Consider the following 7,488-nt stretch of genomic DNA (forward strand, 5'->3'; position numbering starts at 1 on the left):
GAGAAAGCAACAGGTGGTAAATGATCCTACAGAACTGCTCTGATGGTGCACAAGCTGGCATGGGTCTTGGGAGATGGCTGTCCAGTCAAATGGGGGAATGATGTGAGACAGGAGAGGAAATGTAGCTGGGGGAAATCACAACCAACAGCTGGGCCACAAAGTGAGAGTAGCATTTGTAACTGGTCAAGGTAGAGAATGGGAAGGCAAAGAGGGCAGAAGAAAGAACATCTCATCTCCTGCATGATTGATTGCAAGCAATTATGCAAACCTTTGAGCAGGGCCTGCTGTAATAGGACAAGGAGTAATAGTTTTAAACTAGATTTACATTAGATATAAGGAAGAAGATTTTTTTTAATGAGGGTGATAAAACACCAGAACAGGTTGCCCAGTGAGGTGGTGGATGCTCCCCTCCCTGAAGTTTTCAAGGTCTGGTTGGATGGGGCTATGAGCAACCTGATCTAGCTGAAGATGTCCCTGCTCACCGCAGAGGGGCTAGACTAGATGATCTTTAAGGTTGCTTCCAGACCAACCCATTGATAACCTCTGATAAACGGGGATGTAACTCGAGCACTTGCTTTCCTGCCTTGAGCTTGCTTTCATTGCGATGAAGCAGCAGGCTGCTAACTTGGGATAAACAGAGGCTTTTTGAGGTGAGGCAGAAAGCATGAGTCTGTGTGTCTGTTACAGACTAACAGGGTAACTTGAAGACAGGCAGGTTAAGATGCTGATCTACTTCTTTTCAATTTTTAAATCCATTTGCAAAGCCCATGTACATAGAGCTGTGAAAATAGTGCATGGTTTGGTTTTGCTACAAGAAATTTCACCTCAACTGTGCATCTGTCTTCTAAATGTTGTCACTGTATGAAGGACAGGTGTCTTCAGGAAAAAATATCTGGCAGTGCCTCTTCCGCAAATGATGCTCATCTTCATCCACTCTCCAGTTTTTCTTCTTGTCTCTTTGTTTCATAGTACAATATTTCACATAGATTTTTAATTTAAATGTTAAACAGTATTCTGGTACTTCATCAGGAGTTTCTGCACTCATTTACTTTTAATTAATAACTTTATTCAAAGTCAGCAAGACTTCTCACACATGCCAAAGTAAAGCCCATGCTCAGCATAACTGACATCTGCCTGAGAGGGAACTGACTTGCTGGGCTGCAGAATTTGAGACCCAAGCCTTGCTTTTGGAGGAGGTTCCACTTTGTAAAGTCACTCCTTTTCAGCTTACTCTGGTGCTAAGGCTTTAAGAAGTAGAGAAAATGGCATGCACTTGTTTTTGTTTTACTGGAGGCTACCAGGCCTGTCTGGGTGTCTTCTGCTGACCTTGTTACGGCCATGAGGACACCCTAACCAAATGGAGTCGTTGCCAAGCAGTCACATTAATGAATGGCCAGCGTTAATTTGCCCTTTGAAAATGAAGAAATCAATATGTTGATCCAGTTGGAAATCCCTTTATTCACAAAACAGTCTACCCCAGACCCCTCCACATAATTAAGGCTAAAGCCAAATTTTGTTTGGGTGAAACATGCAATCTGTCAGCTCCCTAAGCTGTGCTGAATGAAGTTCTCCCCTAATGGCACAGGGAGCAGCTGTCACACTGTTGCTCTAATAACCATGAGACAGAATGATTAAATTTCCATCAATCATTTAGCATTATCAGAATAGGTCATTTTAATAAAATGTTATCATAGGATCAGTGCCTGGCACCTTAGAAAGCAGACAGTCTTTGAGTGATCCTCCTTGCAGGAGATGCCGGTCCAGATTAAACCAGCAGTTCCACTAAATCCACGATTTTTCATGAGCGTGCCTGATAGCAGGATCTTTTGAGAGTAAAGATATTTCTGTAATCAGTTCAATGGCTTTTAGATTTCAGCCAGTGTCCCCTGTTCTTGCACTATACAAAAAAATGATCAATCATTCTTCTTGGGGAAAATCCTCAACAGGCAGTAAGTGGTGTGAGGGGCTAAGCCGTGTTTTCAGAAGCCATTTCAGAGCCAGAAGTTACATACCCGGCATGTCTACCAGTTGGGCTTTCTGAGGATGTGGCAGGATTTCATGGGAATATTTAAATGTACATACTTTCTAAAACCCTACTCAGTACCTTCCTATATCTTTAAGCAACTGAGTACCTGTAAATCTCCGTGCCCTCAGCCCCCTTTGTTGAAATGTTCATCTGTTTTCCATGTTTTATCTGCTTACTGTGTCCCGTTGTAGTCATCTCCATGCTGTATCCAAGGTGTCTTTGCAGTGTCTCTCTCCCTTTGCAGAGAAGTTTCATGGCTATAGAATAAGATGGACCCTGACCCAGTTTTTAAAGCCAGGTGTCTGTTGGTGGTGTATTTGCACACAGGAAAATGGAGAACTCCAAAGTCCACATTGAATTTCATGGCTCCCACTGCTTCTCTTGAGCAGCCTCCTTCACCTGTCCCTCAAGGGTGGTGGTCAATGTCAAACAGTGAGGGAAAATTTACCCAGCCTTTTGGTGATGCTGAAAAAGAGTGATCATGAAAAATGGAGAAAAGCTGGAGGATCTGTCTGTACTTCACCTGGAAATACACTTAACAAATAGACAATGCACTGTGTTTCTGTAAATCAGATTTTGCTGTCATTTTTCTTTGGAAAGAGGATTTTTTCTTACCTGTTTGGGACCACCTAAGCCAGCAACAAAACACTCGTACCTTAGGAAGGGAGAAACATTTTCAGTCAGGGTCACAGTGCAATTTCCTAGTTGCTATATGTTTGAAGCTTCTGAGTGCAAACAAATCTAAATTGCTCTTCAGTGTTGGGTTTGGAGGTTTGCTTGATTGCCTTTTTTGTTGTGTTTTTTTTCCTACATGCGGTAGTCTCACTGTCTTACCTTCTTTTTCTTTTTCCTCTCCAGGCCCTCAAACTGACACGAGATGTAGAGAGAGAACCCTTTGCCAAATCTGCTGTCAGCAAGTGGACAGTGATACTGTTTACAGCTTACGACCTTTGTGAACCCTGCATTATTTTCCTAATGAAGCAGACTGTTAATAGGCCTCTTACTGGAGTGAAGATCCTACTTCTTTTTTTTTCCTCTTTTTCATTTTTTTTCTCTTTTTGTTGGAAATTGAACTCATTCTGAAGTATGCAAAATCTTCCTTTTCTGGGATGGCCAAGCACCTGCTGTGGAGACAATGTTCAGCACCATCCTGTTGAGAACACACTGTGTAGCCTTTAAAATAGTTACTTGTCAATGAATATGTGGTGTTTCAATATATTAATGGTTTATGGGATGTTTTAAGTTGGTTTTTTTTTTTGGACGTTTTCTCCATCTGCCCACCCTATCCCCTACAACCTCCAGTGTGATTTCCTTAGATTTTTGACTGTTTTTGCTTTCTCACCCTGGGGAATTTGAAATACTGTGCACAAGCAAGGAAATGATCATAGCCCAACACCGCTCAGGTGTCAGGTTTTTCTGAATATACAGCGTTTGTTAGACCGATCAACTGGCTGAATTCCAGAGAGAGGGGATGTGTGTGGCCTGTTTGTTTGTTAGGTTGGTTGGTTTGTTTCTTTCTTACCCTTTCCTCAAATTTAATGGTACGCCCCTGCCTTCCATAAGTGTCAAACCAGAGCTGATTGCAAAACAAGGGAGGATGGTGGCTTTGCCTCTTGACTTATGAGGACAGACTGACAGCGGGTGCTGTTGTCCTCACGTACACCGAGGCAGGAACCCGTTTTCTGCCCACTGGAGCAGGATCCACTCCTGCCTTATATTGGCGAGGCTGCCCCTACTGCCACAGTGAGCTGGTAAGGAGTTGTAAGCTGAGCTGCCAGACAAGGTGAACAAATCCACCTGTGGGAGATGTGTTTGAAAAAGCAAGAAGTAAGGGAAATGTAGCAGCTGGGCATCAGCAGGTGACTTGCAGTGACAATGCCAGGAGCTGAGGCACAGGTCACTGCAGGGTGTGTTACTGCATTAGTGATCCTTTACTTGTTGTTGTTGTTTTAGGCATATCCTTGATTATTTTTTCCTTCTCATTATGTATAATCTGTTGTGGCAGAAGAAGCAGCAGTGGGAATGGCAAGGTGACACTATGGTACAAATGGCTTTTCATATGGGCATAGATTGTAACAGGATAAATGACACTGAAAGACAAGGCAGTTTTATATATTTTGCTTCGAAGATTTTCTTTTATAAAATGAATAATAATAATGAATAAAAGGTATGGTGCTGTATAGATCCTCTCTATAATCTGGAAAGTTTGATTACTTTTTATTAGAATCTTGGCAGGGGAGGGATACAAAAAAAAGAGGGGAAAACACCAGTGGTACATAGGAACTCGATATGAAGAGGTTCTGAATAGGACAGTGTATACATAATTCTCCAAAGCGATATATGAAGTTTTTTTCTTTGCATAAAAGCATTATGCATATAAATATATAAATATATTTTATTATGTACAGAAATGGATCATTATGCATGGATGTTAGGAAAACAAACTAGCATTTTAACCCAAAGTCTCAGTGCATGAGTTCCCACGGACACGTATCCCATGCAATGTGGAGTGACTCCCTCTCGCCACTGCCACTGCACATGCACACACTGGCGCGTTTGTGGGCCCTTCCTCACTCCTTACTTTCCAGGTCCCTGGGGTGATACAGGTGAAACAACAGCTCCTGGTGTGATGGAAGTTTTGGTTTTGTGCCGTAGCCCCCACGCTGTTCTCTCATAAAGGTGCACCTCTTGATTTCTCCCCCCAGTTATGACTGTGTAGGCTCTGTACAGATGTGGTTAGCATAGCCCTGTAGCATATCAACTCTTCCAAGCAGCCAAGGGTTTATCATTTGCCTTTAAGAAAAAAAACTCTTCTTTTTACACTGAGGTGGTCTAGTTATCAGCATGTGGCCTAGTTTATTGTGTTCATTGGAGCTGACTGGTGCTCATTGCCCATCTCTGCTAGCAGCCAGCGTCCCAGGAAGCATGTGTGGCACACCTGGGCACCTTCTTATCAGAGTCCTTTCACTGAAATTGGTCTGGTGTCTCTCACTGGCCGCCTCTGAGTGTGTGCCATTAGCTGTCAGCTTCCTGGTGCACCCCAAAATGTGAGTGTATGCTGAAGGACTCCCCTCTAGTGCTTCTTTCCCGAAGGCTTCTTTGCAGCTGCCACTCTGTGGCTGGGCTTGTCCCCTGTCCCTGTGGTTTTGGCTGCCTGAAGAGTTCACTCTGTGGCTTCTCATGCTGGAGAGCAGCATTTGATCCCTGCACAATCCCTCTCCAGTGAGACCCGAGGTGCTTGCCCAAAGACCCACCAGCCAGGTCATTGATAGATCCAGTAAGGCCTGACTTGATAGTATGGCCAAGGTGCCCCATACTTTTTTGGTTTTTCTTGGTATAAATTCAGTTCTTGTCAAAGGCAAGGGAAAGCCTGTTAGCTTAAAGCAGGTGGGGGCAACTTCTGCTCTGTTCTGGCAGCCTAGCCTGTTTGAGTTCAGTGGAGCAGCTCCTACTGACAGAACCGAGAAAGAAAACTATGGCCTGCTCTGTTCAGAAAACGGAGAAATAACACTTGATTTAGAGACAGCCCATCAATGGCAGAGAAGTTTTTTAAAAAAGTCATAAAAGCATTAGCAGCTGAAAGGCTTAATCTGCCTCCCAGCAATGTTGAGAGCATTTCCACTGGCATGGCTGGAACACCTTGGACCCCTGCTTTAGAGAACATCCCAGCGCTTGCTGCAGAGGGTTGGAGTTGGCCTTGGTTTGGTTTCTGTTCCTCATTTTTGGGGCCAAAATTTTCAAATGAAAGTGCCTGATGTCAGGCACTGAACACTGGGGACTGTAGTGTGGTTGCAGAGGTTGAGCTGCTCTGCCCTTGTCACTTCTTGAAGGAGAGGGAGGTGACAGGTCCCCCCAGGCCCAGGGGAAAGTCATCATCCTATATACCTGCTGAGGTGCCCAGCAAAGGCCCTTCGCTCCAGAGGTGCTAAATAAATCTTGCTGAATCAAAGGGCCACTTACTTAGGTGTCAAAATACAGACTTGAATAGCTAATTTTTGGGAACCTACATTTTGAAAATTTGGCCTTTGAGTCTTTGAACATGTTTATGTCTAGACGTTTTCCTTGTGAAATCATGTAAAACAGATAAAGGTCATGATCACAATTACATGGCTAACATTTGAACACTTGATCTAAACAAAAGTTCTAAAAAGGTGTTATTTATGCAGTTTCTAGTCACAGGTTGGGACTTGATTTAATGATTTTGTAAAAAAAATTTCTCTTGAGAATAATGGGATAGTTAAACACAGCTTAACTCCAGAAATTTTTGTGCCACCGCTTCAAAAAGTTATTAGGTCATGTATTTCTCTAAAATTATGTCATTGCTTGGCAATCAGTGTCCTGTAAGTGTTTCTAGTACACAATATACCTTTGGAATTGCCTACAGATGCAAAGGGGGACCAGATACATTTCGTTGCTATGGGTTGGAAAAAATGGATTGTACATTTGTCTTCACATGTTTAACTTTTTTTTTAAAAAGTTGCATGATTGGAAAAAATATGTATACAGTATCTGTAAAACTGTTTTATCTGTTTCTGTTTCAAGCCATGTAAATTGGAAGAATATTAAATCCACAGCCTTATCGTGCATGGCCGTCTTTACATACTGAAGAGCTGAACAGTTTATACTTTTCATTTGGGCTATCTTGTACTTTCATTTGAAAGCAGACACTCTCACGTTGCAGTCTTACTGAGGATTTTGTATTAAAAAAATAAAAGAAGGAAAAAAGATGCTGCCCTGGAGAAATATATTACCTTACTACTCAGAGGTTGGAAGGAAGTTTGTTTTGGAGCAAAACCTGCCCCTTTCCAAACGAAGTAGAGACGCAGTGCTTACTCCACTTGGTGTTAGTAGATATTGCCTTGTGTATTCCATTTTAAATTGTAATCTAGTTTGTAAAAGAGATGGTGACGCATGTAAATAAAGCATAATGGATCTCTACATTGCACATTTGCTTTCACTCTGTTTTATTGTGTCATGGACAGACATGTAAATGCAGAACCTGGAGAAGGGGGAATTTCCAAGCAGCAGGTAAAAATAGCTGGTAGGGGAAATCTGGGTCTGGGGTGGGATCCCAATCCTGCATCCACTAGTATCTGTAAATGCATATTGCCATGGGCCTCTGCACGTCAACCCTTCAGCCAAGCCGCATAGTTTTGGTGGTCAAATCACCCTCAGGGGGATCATTTACTGCTGCTAAAAAATCACAAAGTTCACTTGATTTCAGGGACAGGGGGGTTGTCCCCTGGGGAGGCAGCTGCACTGTGCAGCTGCAGACCAGCTTGCCTGGTCTGGACACAACCAGACCAACTGCAGACCTGTCAGGAAAAGAGTTACGTGCCCACCCACCCCCTAATCCTCCCCCACTATAGTCTTGGCTGGGTTTCAAGCTGTCTTTGAAAAATGCCTTGAGCACTTGAAACCACCCGTTTGGGATTTGGGATAAGAAAACCAGCAGCCTAACT

The 7,488-nt window shown here is 43.0% G+C and overlaps 1 protein-coding gene across 1 annotated transcript in view; it reads left to right on the forward strand.

Annotated features, from left to right (window-relative positions):
* Window positions 1–6,971, forward strand: part of FOXO3 (forkhead box O3) — a 90,645-nt gene extending 83,674 nt beyond the window's left edge. Inside the window, exon 3 of the mRNA XM_071548862.1 lies at window positions 2,885–6,971. The gene's annotated coding sequence lies outside the window, so the exon portion shown is untranslated. The remainder of the gene's footprint in view (window positions 1–2,884) is intronic.
* The last annotated feature ends 517 nt before the right edge of the window (window positions 6,972–7,488 follow it).

This window comes from Pithys albifrons, chromosome 2 (genome assembly GCF_047495875.1).
Source record: "Pithys albifrons albifrons isolate INPA30051 chromosome 2, PitAlb_v1, whole genome shotgun sequence".
Taxonomy (NCBI): Eukaryota; Metazoa; Chordata; class Aves; order Passeriformes; family Thamnophilidae; genus Pithys; species Pithys albifrons.